General features: G+C 31.1%; 1 protein-coding gene across 1 annotated transcript in view; it reads left to right on the forward strand.

The window, feature by feature from the left end:
* The first annotated feature begins 6,041 nt into the window (after window positions 1-6,041).
* Window positions 6,042-25,649, forward strand: part of LOC143065178 (5-hydroxytryptamine receptor-like) — a 63,414-nt gene continuing 43,806 nt past the window's right edge. Inside the window, exon 1 of the mRNA XM_076238593.1 lies at window positions 6,042-6,240. The gene's annotated coding sequence lies outside the window, so the exon portion shown is untranslated. The remainder of the gene's footprint in view (window positions 6,241-25,649) is intronic.

Genomic DNA, 25,649 nt, shown 5'->3' on the forward strand with positions numbered 1-25,649 from the left:
TTTCAATCAGTTTTATTGAGGTCTAAAGCTGGCATGTCAGTAACTGCTAGTAGTCCTTTGTTAATTTATTACCTTTCTTTTCATATGATGAAGACATAATCTTTCAATCAGTTTTATTGAGGTCTGGACCTGGTATGTCAGTAACTGCTAGTAGTCCTTTGTTAATTTATTATCTTTCTTTTCATATAATGAAGACATAATCTTTCAATCAGTTTTATTGAGGTCTAAAGCTGGCATGTCAGTAACTGCTAGTAGTCCTTTGTTAATTTATGACCTTTCTTTTCATATGATGAAGACATAATCTTTCAATCAGTTTTATTGAGGTCTAAAGCTGGCATGTCAGTAACTGCTAATAGTCCTTTGTTAATTTATTACCATTGTCATTTTGCTTAGTTTCATTTGTTATCTATTCTGACTTTGGACTCAAAACATCAAACTTTTCTTTTGTATTCACCTGCTTATCACATAAAATATTTTATAAGACAGCCTACAGAAATTATTGATCGTTTTGGGATATAGTTTGGCATATTCTATAAAGAACCCGATTATAAAACATGCTACAGCGTAGAAAAGCAATAGGTAATCTGTAGTTTCTCATTAACAACATATTTGCTAAATTTGGAGGTAGAATTTTCAAGCAGGTTGTCGGCATCAACCTTTCCAATTTTTCTCATTTTAATGAAAGTTCCTTCAGCCACTTGTAAAAACAAAAAAAGATTACAGAAGCTAGATTTAATTCTGATAGTTTATATTGATGATATTCTTTCCATTAGCAATCCATTTTTTTTTTGGTATTATTGGATCCCATAATTATAGAGATTAAAGAACCTCTTGCTTTGATTTGACTATAGCTTTCATCTAAGTATTAGTGTCTATAGTAAAGGAGACAATTTTAATTTTTAAAATTTTTAAAATTTCCTCATCTGAGTAGCAATATTCAACTTCACACGTATGGATTATTCATTTCTACACTTATACGTTATCTATTAACTAGAAACTGCTAGAAAAAACAAATAAGTAAATAAAATAAGCGTTTATTTTGTCAAAGAACGTCTCGTCCTTTTTGTCAAAAAGTTCAACGAAATGTATCTGTATCTATTATTAGATCAAACTAGACGAATATTCAATAGACGTTATTCATCGTTTATTTACTTTACAACGTTTGTGTATTTGTACTATTTACGTTACTTTGAATGTATTTGTGCCTCCACATTACGGATTTTTAGCTTCTCGTGTCCCTGATGAGGTTGGATCTATGAGGTTTTATAGTGTTGGTTTCATTTTGTATACTTTAGTATTTATATTTTACTTAAGTTGTACTTTATTGGTAAAGAGTATATATAATCATGTTTTTCTATACTGTATATTTAACCTATATTTGTATCTTTGTTTGATTTTTTTAAATAGGTTGCGGTCTATGTCTGTGATGAATTTTGATATGTCAATAAATAGAAAAGTCCTATTGCTGTTTTCAAATACATATTTCCACTAAAAGTACGATGGTTTAAAGAGTATGTTAAAAAAGAGAGGCGGAATATACTAAAGGGATATTCACACTAATTATAGTAAAAACTTTAGAGCAGACTACTTCAACTTCATCTTAGATACCTTTTGGTTCAAATGCTACCTTGTAAAGACAGTGATCTCTTTAGGAATTTATTTAGAAAAAATTAAAATAAACAAAAGTACCTAATTCAAAATTCAAAACGAAATGTCCCTTATAAAATAGTAAAATTTCAATGAAAAGCTCAATCACATCAAACAAATGGAAAACAATTGTCATATTCCTGACTTGATACAGGCATTACCTTGTGTAGTATAAAACCTGGTTTTATAACCTCTTACTTGTATGCCAAAGGCATACAATTCCGTTATAGTGACAACAATAGATCATATTCTTGACTATCTCGAAAAAACGCTTTGTGTATTTTGACTTCACACTTTCCCAATAATTATATTTAAGAGGAGGCTTAGGTACACAAATACAGTACCAATGATATACATTTTGCAACGTATTGAGTCAAACAAGAGAAAAACCCAATGATACTGTATATTACCTTGTCAGGTTTTTTTTATGAATGCCCTAATGAAGTGGAAATACAAGAAGCATACGTTACAGACGATTGAGAGTTCTTTGTAGATTTCAGTAGATTCGAAAAAGAATCATCATCGACTAGAATATCTATTCAAAATATCGTTTCTTTTAAAAGTTGTTTTCCATTCGATTGATTTGGTTGAGCTTTTTATTTGGCCACTTTATAAAGAACGTTCCGTCGAATTTTCTTTGAATTTCGGTATTTTTGTAAATGCAGCGACCATAATTTGTCTTTTAAATTATACAAGTTAAATGCATATTAATAAATGAAAAAGACAACTTCTTATTCTTATTGTTTTGGTATTGAAAAGATTAATTTATGTTTGTCTTTTGATCTATTTTGTCCCCTAAACATGATACGTATATCGTCCTGGGAAATTTATCGTTTGATGTATGACTTCATGACTTAGTTATATTGGTTTTCTACCTCTCACAATGTTTATATCTATAATTCAATAACTGCACTTTATGATAGTGTTAACTGCACTTTAAGTTAAAGCTAATCGTTAAAGACATTTGACTCAAAAGTCTGTCAGTCGTAAACCATTTCGACAGTACCATGAATAAGGTCGGACAAATCTACAAAAAGAATCCACGTGTCGTTTCAACTTATTGCATAATGGATGTTCCAACGTTACTTTGTCACAAGAGAATAAGACAATCTAATAACAAGTGTTGAAATATTGGTATGTATACTGAGAGATAAAGAATCCTTCCCATGACCGTGCTTTAATGGATTTAACAGTCACCTGATATATATGTTTTACAGCAACTAGATACGCATACATTTTTTGCTCTTAAGCACAACACTGGGAATATGTTTGTCAATGCACTGTAATCAGAAATATATATTCTGAAGGCAGTTCATCATTATCCATTTTTATACTTTTTTTTATCTTAAAATAAGTTATGAACTTTTTGTACACAGGGAGTGATTATTTGATGATTCCTTCATTCTTTGGTTGTTATCATCGCATTTTCTCTCCTCCGTCGTACTGCTGCGTAATATTGGGATAGAAAAAACTGATTATACCTAAAAATCTTCTTTTATAATTTATAATGTATGACATTGGCGACACATCTCCTCTTACCAAGCTTTTTGGATCACATTTGTTCGTATTCAATTTACATTTATTTTGTGCGTGTGAATCGGATCCCACGCTAGTATATATCATTAGATATGGCCATTTCACTTTGAATAATACCATATAAACTCGAACGACATTCACTCAAGGGGGAAGTGTAACCACTCACAATACAACAGAGTTACAAGTGAACACTCACGAGTCTGTCTTATGTTTTAATGGAATTTCAGTCAAAGATTAAAAACTGTGACTCTGTTTATTAAAAAATCGTACGATCATTCGGAAGTTACCTTATGAGTTTATACAGTATTTTCTCTTGTGAGATTTTTGTGAAATGTGTGCTTAATTTTGATCTTCCCTCATTATTCTTGACACTCAAATGCTATTTATGTCATTCTAACACAGTTATATCGTCGAATCTGTCAATGCTGCACGATTTTTCTTTCGGAATATTAAAAACTTTATATATCAGATATATACGATTAAACATTTAAGGGAGTACTAGCTGTCAAATTCATGTTCACCGATTTGACTCAAATTCTCATATTTGGTTTATACCAATGTGAAACATTTATCCAAATTATAAAGAGTTTAAAATAAACAATTTACAGGGTATATGCTCACATATATGTTCCAACTATTGTAGCCGCCTAAATATGATTTTAGTAAGGACATCAAAAAATGCGATTAATCAATAGATTCAACACGACGGTCGAGTGCCACAATAGGGACATCGTATACTTTCCTCTATCGTTACTCCTGAATCAGTTCCTGATTTCTGTCGTTCTTAGTACTCGATATTTAGTTTCCTTATTAAGGTCTGGTTTTTATTTGATCAAAGTTGTTGTCTTACTTTTTACGACTTTTGTTTTTTTGGTTCCTTCCGAAATTGAGACGAAATAAAATAATAATCGGAAATTATTGATACTCATGTCATCAAATATGTATTACCAAATTCAATTTACAACCACAGAAATACAAACATTCATTATGTCTAAGTCGTGTATATCATGTTCAATTTGTTAATTCCTTTGTCTTTAACAAGAGAAAAGGTCATTCAAAAGTCATTGAACGTTTTTGTGATTAGACTTGAGGAGTATGGATAGCCCTACAAGCATGTAGCTAATGTAAGCAATTCCTTTGAGATCCTCTACGAAGCTATAAATATTTCAAATAGATGAACATAAGAGAGTTAAAACTGACAATAATTTGTGGTAATGGATTTCTAACATATTGTTCTTGATAGGTAGCATGATGTGGTCTTACTGTCCAAAGTCTTGCAACAGGGAAAAGTCACTGAATAAAAATCAAGAAATGAAACTCTGATGCATTTGAATTTTTAATGAAGAGACAATTGTGTATCAAGTTGATATCAAAGTAGATAACCCGTATTTGAAGGCGAAAACTGCCGTCAGTGGTTACGAGAAAAGAAAAAAACTAATGAATTTGTAGTTCTTCAAAAAATATCATATTTCCTCTCGTCTCGGTAGACATGAGAGAGGCGAAATGTACCAAAGTGATATTAAAACTCATAAGTCGATACCATTGCCATGGCAAAAACACAAAAAAAAACCGACTAAAATAATTAAAAAAAAAACAACAGTAAACATCACATATATATATAATTATAACAATAAACACAAAAGACTTAGTAACACGAACCCCGCCAAAACTCAGGGGCGGTACCAGGTGCTCCGAAAGGGTATGCATATTCTTATAAGTGATGCGATATTTTACAACTCAATATCTTACATCCATGAAAAATAACCATTCATTAAAACCAAGCTGAGCTTACAATTATCCTTAAATAATATTCTCCGCTTGTTCGCAGATAAACAGTAGAACACAATGTAATGTAATAACTGTCTTTAATAACAAGTCATTTCCCTCAATGAAAAGACATTTGGTTTTTAAATTGTTTTATGATAATGACATATAAAATATACAAGTCGATAAACTAAATCGTGTTGGAAGTACAGCCGCCGATATTAAATTGATGGAAGGCAAAATTTTGTTCTTCAACAAGTAAATGTTTTTTTCTTAACTGGTTTTGTAGTGTGTTCCTTTTTTCTAGTTACCACGTACTGTTCCACTAATCGAAATTAAATGGAATAGGCTAATAAGTTAAAACCACAACATATGTAAGTGTCCATCTCAAATATAGATTCATGTTAATGGTTGTCTAATATCGTAAAATTATTCACAATTCGTCTAGACTCGGAACGATTTGAAGTTTAACATACTGAAAGTAACTTGTCTGATAATGAAGATTGTTAGTTGACCTTACGATCTAGATGTCTTTTACCCATTATATCGTTGTGTTGCTGTCTAATTGACGTATATTCCATTTCTCCAGCTCTTCTGGTAGGATTTCAAACCGATTTACTGTTTGGAGGTTTACCAAATTTTCTGAAGGAAATAACCCATTCTTTATTAAGTATTCATGCCTGTAAGTTCAGTGATATAACAATGCGACACCGAAAGAAAGTGGTTATTTTCATCTTCCAATTTGTCAATTTTTGTCAAAATTTGTCAAAAGCGAAAAAACATGAAATACCTAAATATAATTTTAAACATGAGTTCATGTCACATTTATAGATACATTTTGTGGTATATTTGTTTTCTATGATGATCAAAACACTTGTAAGATAATGCTATGTCAATGTGAATAAAAAAAACAGAACTCCATGTAGACGCATTCACATTATCGAAATACTATTTTTTCGTTGAATTAAACGAAGAGTGAATGCGTTCCTTACTTAAACATGTGTTTTATTACTGATAGCCATTGTAAAAGTGACAATAGATTAAAAGTAAACAAAACCACGTGTAGTTACCTAACAGAAGTGAATGACGATGTTATTGCTGCGACAAATAGACTGACTGTATTGATCGACGAAACGAATAGAAAATGTATTCCGAGTAGCCTAGCGTTGTAGTGATAATCCATTACTACCTGGGAGATACATCGTATGCAGACCATATTCTTTATAATTAAACTGCATTTTAATACTTTGTGATGATTTGCAGGATTCTGAAAAAAACCTCTTAAATAAACAGGTAAGTCAATTTCTACTTTTGCCTTAGGTCAGTTTGCATAGATCTTAAAACTGTTTGTGTTTAATATAAAATTTTGTTAAGATAACTTCTTTCTTAAAGACTTTGAAACAGGTCGCTTAACATATATGAAATATCTCAATATATACTAGAATAATATAATGAAGATTGTGTGAAATCATCAAAAAGGCTATTATAAATAGAACATATGTCCTTTTGAAAAAAAAGTTAGCTGGTACCGTCGTGTAAACTCTTTTCATATCTAATTTCTGCCCTTCTTGAGGTTGAAAAGAATTTTTTTATGGTATTAAATTTTTGAAAAACGCATTCATTAACTATTGACGTTTATTTATAAATTGCATATATAGCAATAGAATAAAAAAGGTACGAACTTAAAGAGATGAATTAAACTATATTAACGTGCATACATTGGGAAGTTGTAAGAAACAAATAAAAAAAATGTTACTTCAAACTTCAAACGTGAAATATTTGGGCTAAAACAACCAACACAACCAGCACAACCACAAACAAGCACATGTAAAAACAATATCAAAGATTACATAAGAATAAACTGGTTTTTTTTCAGAAATAATTTCGACAACTGACAAATGAATGGTACCCAGAACGGCATATTTTTATTTTTTCATAGGCCTGCAGAGCTAAAATAAAAATTGGCTGATCAATTATTAAAAACCAAATCACCATTCAAGCGTGGTGACAGTTAAAGTACATTGATTACAAAAATAAATAATGTATAGCAAAACAAGACATGAACTATTAGAAACATGTCGAAACTTTATGTATCTTGTTTATACATAAAATGCAAACTTCTGAATAAAAGTGCAAACTTGTTATATCGTTTTCGTCTGAATATTTCACCGTTATAAACATTAAACATTCTAGTTGTGTCATTTTATCTTAAAATATCATCCTGCTCACAAAGATGCATATGTGAATGATTTCGTAATAAACTGGAATACATATAACTATAGTAGCAATGGTTTTATGATAGGTATATTAAGCTGTTACGTGCAATTCAAACTCATTAAGACTCTTTAGAGGTACAAATATAAGTTTCTTAATGTTCCTTAATTACTTGAAATTTCTTTTCATCGTAATAATGAACATACTATGCTTCAGGCGCAACTTTATTGTCTTTTAAGCTGAAAATAACTTGCCGGATATCTACCTCATACTATTAAGAATGAGTTGTATTTTTTTTTAAATGTACTTTGTTCTAATCTGAGAATAGCTGTATTCATTTAAATGCAAACATATACATTAATTATATACCAGTATTTACTCCTGCTTTGTTGAGCTATTTATGTATACATATCGAGGTACACAGTGCAGGCGGTGTTGTCTCGATATCCCAATTGCATGAGTTCGAATTCTAGCGAGGGAAAAACAAAAGTTTGCCTCCGCAAATTCGGAGATTTAATATTGTGTTAATATTTAAGAGCCATACAGTAGTGCTATATAGTATCCATGTGTATGTATCTAGCGTTTAATATTGTGGATAAATCTAGTGTTATATTCTAAATGTAACTGGCTTTCTATATTTCATATATATCTTATAGCGTTATATATTTTATAATCTCTAGCGTTCTATATTATAAACAAAGTGTACTAAAATTGAGAATAGATATAGGGAATATGTCAAAGAGACAACAACCCGACAACAGCCGAAGGTCACCAATGGGTCTTCAACGCAGCGAGAAAATCCCGCACACGGAGGAGGTCCTCAGATGGCCCCTAAATAAAATTGTGTACTAGTTCAGTGAAAATGGACGTCACACTAAACTCCAAAATTTATATTTGCAAACAATGCTGTTCACCAAAGTATTTGTGCTTATAAAAAACAAGACAGTTAGAGACACAAACCTAAATTTCCCCCATATAACATCAAACGATTAGGTATATGATATAGAAATGAAATTAGGTTAAGGTATTATCTGCACGTTATATTAGCTTTATTCCAACGAATTATATTGTCTGTAAACTTCTGTAGGTAAGAACTGACACATTGTTGTTACAGTTATAACAGATAAGAATTTTGTTAAATTACATTAAATATGTCACATTTTGAGCAAAAATACATGTACATGTAATGCTGACTTTTCAGATTTGCCAGAACTAGTAGCTAATAATCTTTGATCTGAGGGTGAGTGAACAATTGAGAAGAATAGGTTTTATTTTAAGTAACACAATTTTGAACAATTCAGCTTAAAGAGCAATTACGCTTAACGACCAATTAGCTTAAAGAATATAAGAGATGTTTTACATTTCTTTTTTAATGAGTTAATAGGGTATAGTAGAGACAAAAGTAAATATTTGCTAAGAGAGACATGCGAAATCGCGGGCACACCTTGTTTATTATGTTTTTTTTTCCCAATATTTACAGTGTGAACTTATTAAAAAAAAGTTCTTTTGAACGTTGACGGAATTTGTTCAAAAGTTTTCGTCAAGTCCAATTAATTTTTAATCAGTTGGTAGTAATCCGATTGATTTGGGTTAAAGTAGACTCCTATAATCAAAACTAAAAATAAATTAAGTTCATACAAACTATTAGACATTTTCTTGTTAAAATTTTCTAACGATCTTTTAAGTGAGATGCGCATGCTGATGATGAGTAAAAAAATCAATTACGACCGAAGAGCCGTGGTGTAGTGGTTAGCTCTTAAGACTATAAGTACAAAATTCAAGGTTTCTGGTTCGATCCCCGATCCTGGGTGTAAATCTCAAGGACTGAATTTTTGGCGCTCCCTTGACGCCATTTGCGAGTATGGTCTTGAGTAACGATGATAATCCGTCGAAAAGGGACGATAAATGGCGGATTTAACTTAAAATCTCTTGCACGTAAAAGACAATTTCATAGATTTCGAAAAAAGCATGCTAATGCCGCTACAAGGCAGCACTCGAACCAGCAAAGTGGAAAGTGATTAGTATTAGTTGTGTTCCAATCCACTATACATAAATTTGTATCAACTAACTCTAAATGTTATGTAAAAGTACTCTTCGAACGTTAAATGTCAATCTACTGTCCTTTTATCTTATCATGTACTAGGTAATACCGCTGTGAAAGATATTTTATTTAAAAACTATACCAATCAACTAGCGATCAATCGTATCAAAACATTAGCCATCATGATATTTCGTGTTTGCAATGTTTTTGTCATGTCAGTAGGGTTTTCTGTCAATTCAATTTCACATGGATTTGAAAACACTAGAATGATGACTCTAGCGATAATATTCCATTAAAAATTACATCAAAGAGTGACAATGCAACTAATTATAGGGATTTGAATCTAAGGCAGAATGCGACCATGCGATATCAGAAATATCCGACTGTGGCAATATGTGTTGTTATCTGCAAATGCACAACGTTACATGAAAATCACATTAAAGCGAACCCTGGAGAACACATTTAACAGCTTGTATTTGAACTTCTTACGACAGAGTGAAATTGACAATGTTCGAACATTTGTATTTATTGAACTTGTAATTTAATTACACAGCATCCTTAATATTTAAAGCTTAGTTGCATTTACGCAGATAAAGCTGCAATTTATCATGAAAGTAAACACGTGACTGCTAATCATATTTTGAATTATAATAAAAGATATAAAGTATAAGTTAATCTAAAAGTAATCATTAAATATATAATGCCAATAATTTCGTACTCCAGACTTTCGTATCGTCTTCACAAGACCCACCATTTGGTAGGCCAAAACAATAACGATGTTGAAGAGCATTTAAACAAGTGTTAAAAATCTATATATTGGGAAGTAGATTTTTTATTTAAGCTTTTATTTTTACCAACAGAATAACATCAAAATCCAGATACAACTACGATAATAAAACAACAAATTAAAAACACAATAAACAATAAAAGCAAAGAAAAAAAACCAAAACGATCCCATTATTTGCCTAAAAGTCCCACGACTAGATCTAGAGTAAATGAGAAGTTTAAACAGGTTCTGCTAGTCACTTCGTTTGGTTTAGTTAACAACAAAGAAATTTATTGTAAAAAAGACATCTTTTTCCAACTATTAGTACAATCTACATGTATGTGCTAAAAATGTAGAATTTGAATTAGGTTGATAATGTGTACCATTCAAAGAGGACCAAACGGTTTACCACAAGTTCAGCACCCTGTATGTTGTTGATAATATGCACCATTAAAAAAAAGGACAAAGCGATTTACCACATGTTCTGCACCCTGTAGGTTGAAACTAGTCTTATAATCAAATAAACAAAAGATAAACGTAATTACTAAAACTAATGGAATATTGTGTTATCTAGTGCTATCTGTATGGTTAATTTTCCACATAAATAAACACGGTTTCATCCTACATATGAAACTGTATAAATAATGATAAGGTTTAATAATGTAAATAATCGTTGGTTGATTGAGAATCATTTATAGTAGATGTTTGTCTCCCTGATATAGATGACCTGCAGCGGTCGATTACTACGTGACTATTGAGGCAAAATAAACAGACCACAATTTAACTCGAGAAACATTGACAAATGTAACTGTACTATAACAGTTGTTCTATCTACTACGCTTGTATTTTTTGGATATGAATTGAATCGCTAATTAACATTTAAGATAGTGTTAATCTTTGTTTTATTTACTTTTTTTTTCTCACTGCAACTATTGGGATTTCTCTGAACTCTGCTGTTTTGATGGTATTTTAAACATAGAACGGCAAAGATCAAATGTAACATTTTTGCATGATAAAAAGATAATCTTATCAAAGATTGCTTTAAGGTTTGAACATTTGTTGATGCGGTATTTCTTGTCCATATTATAATCTTATTCAAATAATGGTATTAGGTGTTTTGTTAGTTTTTTTTTAGTAGATATTTAGCATTTTATACCGCGCTCTTTAAGAATGAGAAGGTTACAATTCAGAACAAGTTGATAAGACATCCCTGTTATGACTACATAAAAAGTCAATGAGTTCGATATATTTTCCTGTTTTGGTCTATTGATAATTCGGTTTGGTTACATGATTCGTAGATTTTGTTGACTTTGTTCATTATAGATACATTATTGTTACGTTGGTCGAATTCGAGCTTATATTTTAATGTGGACGTTTTCCATTGTTTGAACTGCATATCAAGATTGGTAGACACATGTTGTTTGGTTGCTGTAACCTTGACGATTACATTATATTTGTTTTCTTTTGATATTTAATATTTACATGTATCGGCATTGTTCTCCTTAAATAAGATGTAGATTTCCAAATGCTATGAACTCTCTAACGTCTAAAAATTAACATTGGACTTTTGGGAATAGTTTGGTCTTCTGTAATTTTTTTTTAGCAGACACTGTGATTGGATTTAAATACATCTGTTATGCACTAATACCTGTATAGCGTGACTAGAATCGTTCACCTTTTGTATCTGAAGTAGACAACTTGTGGTTTAATAACTTTCCTGTCCCAGTAAAAAGCTTTTAGAATCATAGCTCTACTGAAGAAAGATATAGTCCATTCTACCATTTTATGAATTTTCGATTTGAACACAATCTTAGATTTGAGAATATTTAAAACACCTGTAACACGACAGATACTACCAGAGACAGACTTGTAATTACTTCTGTTGACTTAGGATAACTTCCGAAACATATAGCATAATGGCAGTTTATACTGCAAAGGATTCAGTTTTAAGTTTAAAAGCTGCTCCTCCTCGTACAATGTATCAGTAATTTTAAATGCATGTTTATTTTATAACTATTGAGTTCCGTTTTCTGTGTGTTGTATTATATACATATTTATTGTTTCAACTTAGATGTTTTTTTGGTTAATTCTGTCATTGGTTGGAAATATCACTGTCGTTCACCCCTCCCCCATCTCCTTTTAAATATAGTTACCCATGGATTTGTTGGTTTTCATTTGTTCTTTGGTCATCTATTATACTGTAATACCTTTTGTTCTACAATTAGCCAATTGACTTTTACTGTAAGGCATACGCTAGAATAAACACCATCGATTGTATATATCATGCAAATTTCTTTTCTGTTCTTACAATGCTAATATTAGATCCAAATGAAAACTGCATTGCGATCAGGAAAATTACAAAGAAAATCTCATTCCGCCTGATTTTGTATGACTATTGATCTTAGAAGGTAAAGAAACTAATAACATCTATTTTAAATGTCAAATCGGTACTAGCTAAAACTAATTATAACAGAAAATAATCTATAAAGAAAATAACTTTCATCGTAGGAATCTACTTCGACTTTGCAATTTTTATTGTTAAAACAAATATATTAAACATCAGAGAAAAATATGACTTTTATCAAAGTTCAAAAGTCTTTTGTTTTCTTTTATGTCTCAATTGTTGATTGATTATTTCATGTATCAATCTCTGCTACGACAAATGAAAACATTGCAATTTTCTAAAACGACTAATAAGTAGAAAAAGAACTCCACCTTTTATTTTGCAGAAATACGATATCATAATATCAAACAAAAAATCTTCCACAATCTGATTAATTTATGACTTTAAAGGTCAGCTAATTTTCAATGATAACGGAGATACAATTTCTTTTCATTAATAAATGACTTTAGCACAATTCTCGGAGGAAAATACAGTGTCAGACAGCCATTGGTTACCTTGTTCACCAACACGTTTTCCAAACCGTTTCGGTTCTGCTAATTGTATTAAAAAATTAGTCTGAAACGATAGGTGCACGTGGTGAAACGTTTAACATTATGTTTGACTGCTTTAATTGATACTCATGTTTATTTCTGAAGTTAAATACAATACACATTGAGATACTGCTAATTTCAGATGTAATAATACATATTCCAGAGAACAAAATATCATGCCACCCCTACTATTAGCTCATAGTTAATACAAAACAATAATAACAAGAAAGAATCAACATTTTTTTGTGTGTATATTTTAAGATGGAAAAACGTTTAATAGCATTTACATCGTATAGTACATGAAGCTTTGATCTTCCACAATCTTTGGTAAATGCTGGGCATATTTGCTTTCTAAATAGTCTCTATTAGGTCTCAATATACCTGTGTAATGTTGTTTCATATATATGCATCCCTTTTTGACTTTCAAAGAGTGTGAAACAATAACCGACTACAAAACGTTAGATGAAGGCACTGTTAAACTATTGCCTTGATTAATTTTTTCTTAGCACCTTCTTTACTTTTATTGTGATAATAAGTTTTCATATTATAATGCATGTAGACTGTGCAACTGACATTGTTTCTTGTACCGTGCCAATTGAAAGTATGTATCATTGGGTGGCAAACGGTATTTTTTTTAAATTCTGTCTTGTAACTTAACCTTTGTTTAAAACAATCAATCAGTTGTGATGGTGATGTTGATGGATGGCTTTTTAACGTCTAGCATAACTCAGAACGGAATCATGTTAATATAATAAGAAAATGAACGTTGTTTGTACAAGATTGACTTGCTGAGTCTGGTTTTTAAAGTACTAGTTCACATGGTACCAGCCCACAGGAGGACATGTCATCCTACCTGGACACATTGCTCTGACTCCGGCTCCATAAATCTTAGCTATTACCCCTAAATGCCATATGAAGAAGCAGCAATTTCTTACCAATTTTAAATTCCTTGGTTAATTTCAAACGTTGATTTATCCCATGACCTCCTTCGTACAAGGGGAGCGTGCAACTATGAGACAACCGAGGCTGTAAAGCATAATAAGTCCGAACAATGAAGATAAACAATTGCTCGTTGTTGGAATTTCATACTTTATGCAGCTATTGTGTCGATTTTGGTAGATTTGTTTAAAATGTAGGTAAAAATTAAGTTTTTACTTTGATCTGACATATAAAATGTTGGCTCTTATCAGACTGAGATAACAAACGAGACAGTAAAACAAGCCAATGTTTTACTCTTAATTAGTTAACAGAGTATCATAAGTTAATACGGAAGCGTATTAGCGCCACACATCTTTTTTTTTAATTTTTCTTCCTATGTTTGCGTTATAACGCAAAACCTTTGCGTTACAACGCAAACCTTTGCGATATAACGCAAACCTTTGCGTTATAACTCAAACCTTTGCGATATAACGCAAACCTTTGCGTTATAACGCAATCCTTTGCGTTTAACGCAAATCTTTTGCGTTATAACGCAAACATTTGTTTTATCTTATTTCTTATTCAAGATCCAAAGGAAACCGTAGTCATTAATGGAGGAGACTGTATATATTAAAATTTATCACCTTTGTAGTAATTGCAAAGTAAAATGCTTGAATAATTAGATCATATCAATGACTAATAATGAGCAGAATAATATAAGAAGATGTGGTATGAGTGCCAATAAGAAAACTCTCCATCTAAGTCACTATTCGTAAAAGTAAACCATCATAGGCCGAATTACGGTCTTCAACACGGAGCATTGGCTCACACTGAACAACAAACTATAAAGGTCCCCAAAAACGATATCCATGTTTCTACTAGTATATATATTACAAAGAAAATTGAGTAAAATGAGGTTATACCTAAGAAAAAAATCAACCCTGGTAATATAGCTATAACCGAATATAAATATACTTCCAAAGTAAGCTCTCGTTTGAGAACTGTGTAAAGTAGGTTAGATTCAAACAAGCTACCCTTTGGCAATAAATGTATAGAATGAAGATGTTTTATTAATAAAATTATGTTCTCTCTATTCAAATTGCTACCCAAGCATCTTAAAAATACTTCATTATATTGAAATGAAAATTCAATGACTTTTTATCAAAGAATCTTGATCATATTTTGAGATTTAAAAAAAATGTTTCCTTATTAATAATTCATTTTAAAGCAGAAAGATCATTTTGTCTATTTGACTTGGAGGTTGGTTTCACAATTGTATGACATTATTTTTGATCTCTCAACTTCAATTATTCCATTATTCCTATGCATATTTATTATAATGATTTGGCCTTGTATGTATGTTTCTTTTTTTTATCTACTAGTAAATCACATCCGAAATGAATGACATATATACAAAATTTAATGAATAATTGAAATCAAGATATTTGCGTTATAACGCAAATGTTTGCGTTATATCGCAAAGGTTTGCGTTTAACGCAAAGGTTTGCGTTATAACGCAAAAGGTTTGCGTTGTAACGCAAATATCTTGATTTCAATTATTCATTAAATTTTGTATATTTTGCGTTATAACCTTTTGCGTTATAACGCAAAGGTTTGCGTTATATCGCAAAGGTTTGCGTTTAAGTTTGCGTTATATCGCAAAGGTTTGCGTTATATCGCAAAGGTTTGCGTTGTAATGCAAACATAGGAAGAAAAATAAAAAAAAAATGTGTGGCGCTAATACGCTTCCGTAAGTTAATGCTGACATCAATAAAACTAAATCTGTATTATGGTGGATAAGCACAAGATTTCCAAAAGTGATTAAATTATCGAAATTTAAAAATGAAAAGATTAGTGAACATTGTGAACATTATAGAAGAATATGCCCGATATGTCTTCGTTATCTTTGTAGTTGGGTGTTCTTTAATTGAAGTATATCCAACATCTTCGTTGATTTGTTTGATTAATGATAATAAGAGTTAATTTCATGCACGTACTTATTGTTTTATTACTAATTAAAATGTTTTATCATGTTCAATAGATAAATGATGTGTAGTACTAACGTATAGAAAACATGTTTGGAGAAACGACCGGTACACTAAAATGTGGAATCCGAAAAATAAAAAAAAATGACCATGCACACAGACAAGATTTTAAAATTAGATGTCAAATATCCTCTTTGAAATAAAAACTTGATTGATTTTATCCCCGCAGCACCGAACATATAAGACACAGAAACACAAATTAGTATCATGATGTCTCACCAATTTAATTTATAAATGTAAATTTTAATCGATTTTGGAAACCAGTAGAAGACACCATGTCTTGAAGCCTCCAAAAATAGTGGTTTTATTTAGTTACAAGTTTGAACATCAAATCAATAGAAGTCAGTGTGTTACAGATCACATAAATGATACCATGTAACATGCATTACATAACATTCATTAGTATTTATGACTTTGTAATTTTTGCATTTAATGGAATTTGTCTTATGTAATCTTGGAACCTAAGACCTCTACCATAAAACAAGTTTTAATTGTGGAATACAATAGTCAGAACTAATTCCTATAGCGAATAGAAGACGAAAGAACAATTGGTTTTGTTTCTACTTAATTGTCCTGTACGTTATACTCAGCTGCGCATGACATATGGTCGTTTGGGGATTTGAAGTCGAGTTACTTTTCTAAATCTAAAAATATAACATTACATGTAAAAAGGATTGCGACATCTCATATTTTACTTCAATTTTGTTATCAATGACACGAATTAATTGTAATTTCAGCTTCTAAGGCCTGCATTGACTTTGAAAAACACTTTGTTGTTTGTGGTACGACAGCTTCTTTTTTGCTTCTTCAGTGACGTATGTAGCTCTCTCAAGTAGAGTTATTCAATTTTATATGTGATTACAGCTTTGTTTATCCTCGGTACGTATATTACTTTAAGTCAATCTGTGGCTACTACCATATGATTAATTTGACATTCAGGACATATGGCATGGGTTGTTAATTTAAGAATTATCCTTATTAAAACGCAAATTCGCTTGTTAGAGAATACAGAAAGCGACGGTTAAAGTTCATTCGTTTCGATCAGTGGATTCTCAGATTTTGAAAGATACAAATACTTCATGATAAATATTGCTGTTTTTTAAAAAAAAAAAACAATATTTTGACTGCCGATTATTTAAAAGCGCCAGTAGTAAACTGATGCCAAAATCTCGTAAACAAAAAAGGCTATACATAGTTACAAACATAAGCTAATGGAACAGCATGGTCTATAAATTGAGCAAAACCGGTGCGTTAATAAGTTTGTGTCTCCTACTATGCATGTTCCACCCTTAATGCGAATCCAAACTATCAAAATTTCATAATTGGTAAAATGATAGATCAGAAGAACATACTTATTTCTTAATATCTAAAAGCGCACACAATTCCGCTTATACATTTAAACTGCGACATGCAACTTTTTCGTCATTTAAACACGTTCTCCTAAATATACGACATTATATTAAAATCAGAAATCTCGTTATTGTAAATGGCAGACATAATTAATGTCTATTTAAAACAGTCTGATCATTATTATAGGGTAAAATTCTTATATCTTCATTTTCTTGGACAATCCCCGACAAGATAATAGGAAAATATTCCCAATGTGATTTGTCATTTAGGCATTAATTTATTAAAATGAGATAAAAAGTTATCCTATCTTATTCAACACACAATACTGATGTGGTTTCGACAACATCATTTCCTTTTTTGTGAGTATTGTAATAGCAATGGACGTATTGTAAAATCCCTCGTGGAACGCTTTATATGAACTTATTTTACTATAATCTCGGTCTCGAGTGATAAGTTTTACATCTGTTAAGTAAAACCACAATGACGTCTTAATATTACTAGCATTAATCTTTTTACAAAAACAAAATTGATGTCTAGAATATACTCTACGTTCGTAGTACATTACAAAAAAAAAAAAAAAAAACATTTGAGACTGAGTATTCATTGAGGGGCTGTGTTTGTAGGAAGTGACTATTTTTGTTTATTTAAGAAAGATGTAGGTTTTCACAATTAGTTTTCACAATTAGAACTAACTGTTCTATTATACTGCTCTTTTTAATTACCAACCTGGTAGGGACAAATACAATGTATATAGGATATGCATGAGTGCAATACAGGATCAGTGAGAGTCTTAGTTCCATAACGAGACAAGTGGTTCATACTTCTACGCTATAAGCCTAAGCATCAAAACATTATATATTTTGTCTTCCCGTACTATAATTTTTGTTTTCATTGAATACATTTAATTTCAGTTTTACTTCAACAAACATTATTTTTTAGATAGTCTTATTGTAGTAATAATCCATTATGTTTCAGACATTGGCCATCTTCAGTTTCTTTGTTTTTTCCCTTCTCATTTCCACTTTTTAACACGTTCTTCGTAATATACGACATTAAATAAAACAAGGACATCTCGTTATTGTAAATTGCAGACATTAAGAGAATAATGAAATATATGTTCCCTATTGGAATTTTTAAAACATGGTTTTAATTAGTGGTTTAAGAGATTAATCTTAGTCACATTTGTTTGGTAATTTGGCATGACTATCACTTTCCTGGTAAGCTACAATACATCAATGGTGATTAACTTTTGAATGATCATACACAGTTGTTCGAACATCGTCTACAAATTTTCAAAATTCTGATAAATAATAAACTCATCATAGATGCCAGGACTAAATTTAGTATATACGCCAGACGCGCGTTTCGTCTACAAAAGACTCATCAGTGATGCTCGAATCCAAAAAAGTTAAAAAGTATAACCCCCCTTATATATTTTTTTCCCGATTGTTTGTCTTCTCTTATTTGCACAAATTAAGTGGAAAAAAGTTTAAAAAATTGTAATGACTTGGAAATCATTATCTTAAAACATTATGAAATAATTACGTCTTGACATGGATCAGCCAAAAATAACCGAGTCGGTATGTCTTTTGTTGAAATTCCAATTATATTTAATCAATCTGTACATGTCTAGTATAACTTTCAAGATACTTTCAGCACTCTGATTTTAATCTTGTAGCATGTTACTAAATAGGATATAGCGTGCTTACGTTAAGAAACGACTGGACGTCAAAGATATCTAAACCATTTCTCATTACGTTTAATCAAAGCAGTTAGAAGGAAAATATAAACGAAAAATTGATTTTAAATCAGGTTATTATTTTCTTTAATGTACTTAGCGTTTCCTTTACAAAAAGAGAAAGAAGGGTACAAGAGAAACACCTTCATCAGGAACAATCAAGGCAAAATATTGGAAAACCGAGGATCTATCAGAACCAAATCAGTTAAACATTTTTTTAAATAGAACAATTGTGAATTTTATACTCTACTCCGTTTACTGGAGGTGGTCCTATATAGGACGGTTCTACTACATGACAAGACAAGACAATGGCTATGTAACAAAAGTGTACCTTAAACATACCCAAATGAATCTAAGGTCAATTTGCCTGCCTGAGTCAGTTAATATTTAAAGCTGAAAGTTGAATACTGATACATGACAACCTGGTCATGTACGATATATTTCCAACTGGAGTACCTCTTATATGATTGAAAATATTATTATCTCTCTCTTTAGGAGCGGCTGTATACAAATAGAACTATGGTCGTTGTAGACGGCTTAATAAGTTTTGCAAATAAAAAAACAATTAAGTTCGTCCATAACGTATGGTATAGAACGTGGCGGTGTAAATGTATCTTGAAATATTTTACAATTACCAACAAGACCCATATACATTATGAAAGAAATTGTCCAAATATTTTAGCAGCTTTCTGTCTTCTCTGTGAAGATTTACACAGCACATTATAATATTCTGTATTAGATGATTTCAAACGCTTGATTAATGATGTAGAAATCCATCGACACATGTCTGGAGTCTGGAATTCTAAATAAACCACTGCTGGTTGACCTTTTGTTATCGTTGCTATCACAATATAATGTAGTAGCCAATGGTATCATTTAAAAATATTGCGATTTATCTGTTGAAAATATGTTAAAATGATTTTAAGAGCCTATGGGGTATCTATCTACTCTAAGAATGAAGGGCCATATCCATATTAGTTTTGAGTTTTCTATTTTCACTTCATTTAAACTTCGTAATCGATTTTGTCATTTTAAGATTTTGATACTGAACGTGTACTTAGTTATGACATCTATGAGGAAATTTAAACGTGTTGGTTGTTGATTTTCCAACCGCAACTAAAGAAAATGTTCTTAATATTGAAAACTATATTGACTTCAATCATATTCTCGAAAGGGTACGTTTGAAAACGAGCCTTTATTGTTTATCAAAAAAGAAAGGTAGAATCACAAAAATACTGAACTCCGAGAAAATTCAAAACGGAAAGTCCCTAATCAAATGGCAAAATCAAAAGCTCAAACACATTAAACGAACGGATAACAACTGCCATATTCCTTACTTGGTACAGGCATGGGAGTAAGATATAAATACTTACATCGTACAGGCAATTTTTATGTAGAAAATGATAGATTAAACCTGGATTTATAGCTAGCTTAACAACCCACCTGTAAATTTATTTTTATTGTGAAAAAAGATACAAAGGAATATAAAAAACAGAATATTTTTTGTTAATATTTGTAAATTACTTGAATACAAGAAATAATTAGTGTTAGTATTTTCTATGATTTCTTGTAATGAACCTGAAGACAAAACTGTTATGACTTATCATAAATGATTTGTAATTTGAAGTAGAAAACGTTAAATTGTAATGGAAGAAACGACATGTTTAGACTTGTATAGTAATGCACTTTAAGTCCACCTTTACATTTCTTGGAAAATTTCATTTATTTTAATGAAATAAAATGAAACACTTGATGACAAAATGTAGTTACAGATTATTGCAAAGAGTATTTCTAGTCATGAACGGAAGCATTCCATTATAATTTCACTAGATGCGAACATATAATAGTTAAAAATTAAATCTAAATTTCTAAACAGGAGTGGACTAAATCGATCTATGTCTTAAATACATTTCTTGAAATCTTCAATCATCATAATTATTGTGAATGCAAATGAAATTTATATATAAACCTGGAGTCAAGATAATAGTTAAGAGTATTGTATCTAAACTAATGTTATTATATGTAAAAATATCTAAAGGAGCGTTTTGATCGAAGTACATTCACTAGAAACTTGAATGAAGCAACAATGAAAATAATAGAATAGAAAGACATGCACCCACGCTGAATAAGATTCTTAAAATTGCCCAGATTTCTTACAAGTTGTGATTAAATTAAACGGACATATCAATAGAAAATTCTTTGAAGGCCAAATTCGATAATGAAAGTATACATGAACATGTAAAGCTGAATACTAAAATTTATGATAAAAGAGATGATTTTTCATTTCCTATCAAAGTTATCCTTTTTTAGATGGTGACGTTCCCTTGTCACCATCTTACGGTGTTTATATATCTCAAGTTGTACGATTCGCTCGTGTATGTAACAATGTTTTAGATTTTAACGAGAGAAATTTATGTATTACTGAAAAATTATTACACCAGGGTTTTCGATATCACAAACTAGTCAAAACATTTACTAAATTTTATCATCGGTATAAGGACATCATTCGTAAATATAGCTCAACATGCAGACTTCTTATACGTTCAGGTATTTCACATCCAATTTTTTATGGAAATATTCTTTATAAAGCACAAAGGTGTCAGTATTCACCTCAAAAACTAACAAAACCTTTGAATAGACTTATTAAGAAGGGATATAGTTACGATACTGTTGTCAGGTAATTAAAGATTGCATATTTTGGCGTTAATATTGATTCACTTATAGGGTCTTTTCATCGGAACTAAACACATTTATTCAAAAACCAGTTGTTGACATGACACGGGTTATGTTCTTCTCATATATGTTATGATGGTATGATACTAAACCCCTAACGGGAAGGATTGTTCCTGATGTTCATATGATGAAATCATAATCTTTCAGTCAGTTTAATTGAAGTCTGGAGCTGGCATGTCAGTTAACTGCTAGTAGTCTTTTGTTATTTATGTATTATTGTCATTTTGTTTATTTTCTTTGGTTACATCTTCTGACATCAGACTCGGACTTCTCTTGGACTGAATTTTAATGTGCGTATTGTTATGCGTTTACCTTTCTACATTGGCTAGAGGTATAGGGGGAGGGTTGAGATCTCACAAACATGTTTAACCCCGATGCATTATTGCGCCTGTCCCAAGTTAGGAGCCTCTGGCCTTTGTTAGTCTTGTATTATTTTAATTTTAGTTTCTTGTGTACAATTTGGAAATTAGTATGGCGTTCATTATCACTGAACTAGTATATATTTGTTTAGGGGCCAGCTGAAGGACGCCTCCGGGTGCGGGAATTTCTCGCTACCTTGAAGACCTGTTGGTGACCTTCTGCTGTTGTTTTTTTCAATGGTCGGGTTGTTGTCTCTTTGGCACATTCCCCATTTCCATTCTCAATTTTATGTTTATGTTATAACAAAAAAATAATAGATCAACGACTACTCTGACTATGTTTCAGTGTCTAGTAAAATGTAATTCTTTGTTTCACTTTAATTATGATACCAACAATACTCTGTGATATCGTTGATGTATGTTCTTTTCAAATATGTTCACATAAACAAAATTCTCCCAAATGATATATAACTGTATTTATCAAGAAGATATAAAATAAAAAGTTTGATATACTAGTTTCTTCAATCCTGGTATCTATGATGAGTTTATTTACAACTTCTGGGTCGATGCCACTGCTGGTGGAGTTGTTACTCCCCGAGGGTATCACCAGCCAAGTAGTCAGCACTTCTGTGTTGACATGACTTATTATTGATGTGGTCATAATTTAACTGTTAACAAAACTTTAAATTTTTGACATACTAAGGCTTATCTACCTCAGAAACACATAACCTTATTTGCAAAACATTTAGGAATTTTTGGTCTTCAATGCTCATCAACTTCGTATGTTGTGTCTTGTGTGCTGTTGTTTGTCTGTTTGTCTATTTCCTTTTAAGCCCTGACGTTGTCAGTTTATTTTCTATCTATGAACGGTCTCGTTGGTATCTTTCGCCCCTTTCGTACTTTATTTGGCCTTTTTAACTATTTTTGATTTGAGCGTCACTTATGAGTCTTTTGTAGACGAAACGCGAGTTTGGCGCAAATACAAAATGTCAATCCTAGTATCTATGATGAGTTTATCTGCTAAGAAACAATCCTGCCAATTTCATATGTTAACTAGACTAACCTTCATTTGCGACAAATTCAAGACTTATTTAAAAAACTATTAATTATAATACATTAAAAAATAAACGATAAAATTCATTTTTGGTATTTCTGTTAGCATTATTTTATTACTTAGTTTACTTGATTTTAACAGCTGTAAACACGGCAATTCTAAAGAAAAATTATGTGTCCATTTCAAGTTCTTATAGTCTCGTTTACATGTTCTTATAGATAGAAATATATGATATGAGATTGTTCAATACTTGATGAACAAAAACCATGATTCGAGTTGTATGTACCATAGAGATGAATTTTATGATTGGGATTCATATTTACATACTTTTCGAAACTAAACTAAAAGCAAATAATACGTCATATACAAAAAGAAAAAAACCCGAAATACTAAGGAGGAATGAAAGCTTTCCAGTGATATCTGTTTTATTATATACAGTCGTTAGGTTTAGCAGTCTGTAAGTAGTGGGCTTTTTCATGTTACAAATAGCCTCTTTGTTATTACCGAATAATAACATAAGAAAAGAAACAAACACATAATTGTAAAAGCTCGACCAAAAACTACACAGTATAAAGAAATTATTGCAAGAAAATTAAGTTTTGGGAACTCTTATTTCTGAATGATTTATATTATAGATTTTCTGAAAGCCATTCGACAGACTTATTACATGTTTATTTTCAAAATGTTCAGCCTAATCACACTCGCCAATATCTAATTCCTCTCAACTGTCTGAGTGACGAAATCGTATTCCATATATAATATACTTTTATAGCAAACACATTGCAGATAACCATATTGACTAAATAAGTTACGACATATTTGGTAATATATGACATTACTTTATGAAACTCCTACAATGCCTTAAAAGCCAGAAAATGAAAATAATTAAATTGGATTTACTTCACCTTGAGGATAAGTGCTCTTCAACAGGCGAGACTAAAAACGGTCTGTTCATATGGTTTATGTATCATATAAATCAGTTCATACCTCAGGGAAGAGATAAATAAAACATCGAAGGTTGCCAATTAGGTTTGCACAAATGTATTGTTTATAATTATCTCATTATCAGCAGAAACAAAAATATAGCACTGTTAAATTTCAAACTCTTTCTTTAGGAAACTTGTCAATGCATGTATATATTCAACATTTAATACAGAGCCCATTTTTTGTGCCAACGCATTTATCAATAGGTACAGGGTCGAATGTAACCTTATCCAAATGGGTCCCATCCATCAGATTGAGAAAATTCAGTGGTAAAATTATGTCTCTAATAACATTATTCGGATTGTCCTACCCCAAAAATGCGTCGTGAAGTATGTTTTTTTAAAGCAAGAGGGCCACACAAATAGAAATAAGGCGAATAGGAACTAGACAACTTTGACGACAGACATTTTCAAATATTATGTGATATGTACAACGAAACTCTATCTTTTTTTTAATAAGTTTGACTTTGATTTGTTTATTTGAAATGAGACATGATAAGTGGCTGAACAAATAACAAGATCAAATGTCATTCAATACTTTGAAGTGACAGTCAGATAATTGGTCAATAGTTCTGTTATCTCCATTTTTAATTATTCCTTATTATTACACATTTGGAAAGGATGATGGTCCATTTAATACATACCTTGTGTATTGTATTCGATCTTACAATTAAAGAAGTAGTTTTGATCAACTGGGTCTGACTGAAGCACTATTCTACTAATGCAGATTCTGTTTAAAGATAAGAAATTTTATACAAAACAAAAATGATTTCCACTCAATGTCTTGTGAGCAATTATCGCTGCACGTCATCTTGATCTAACGACTCACATTGTTATATTTGAAACTCCGTACAAACAACGATTTCTCGACCAAAAATGTTTACTCGCGTTGTGACAGTAACAATATGTGGTCACAAATGATACAGGGTGCTTATGTTTTGTTTCAAGTCAAAAATATGACAGCTGTTTCCATTTGTTCCTGTGTTTTGTATAGTCGAGCATTTGGTTATGTCAGTTTTATGGATTTCTAATTTTTATGATTTACGTTGGAGTTCGGTAACTTTATGTTAACGGACTTTTTGTGTTTACACTCATTAATTCTGTCTTAATATTTGACTTCAATACTTTGATTGCTCTTGTTTCTATCGTATCAATAATATAAAAGTAAAATCACAAAAATACTGAAAATCAAATCGGAAAGTCCATAACCACATTGCAAAATCAAATGACAAAACACATAAAAAATGAATGGACAAGAACTGTCATATTCCTGACTTGGTACAGGCATTTTCAATTGTAGAAAATGGTGGATTAAACCTGATTTTATAGCGCTAAACCTCTCACTTTGTTGATAGTCTCATAAAATTCCGTTACATTTACAATGATGCGTGAACTACACAGACATAATGAAAAAAATAGTCAAAAATATGGGTACAGCAGTCATCATCGTGTTACAATTTTAAAAGGAACAATTTAACGGAACACAAAAACATCTATCTACAAACACATTCATTGATTCGCGTGTCTGACGTCAGAAAATCTTATAGTCACATATTTTTGTCGTTCA

The sequence above is a fragment of the Mytilus galloprovincialis genome, chromosome 2, assembly GCF_965363235.1.
Source record: "Mytilus galloprovincialis chromosome 2, xbMytGall1.hap1.1, whole genome shotgun sequence".
NCBI classification, from domain to species: Eukaryota; Metazoa; Mollusca; class Bivalvia; order Mytilida; family Mytilidae; genus Mytilus; species Mytilus galloprovincialis.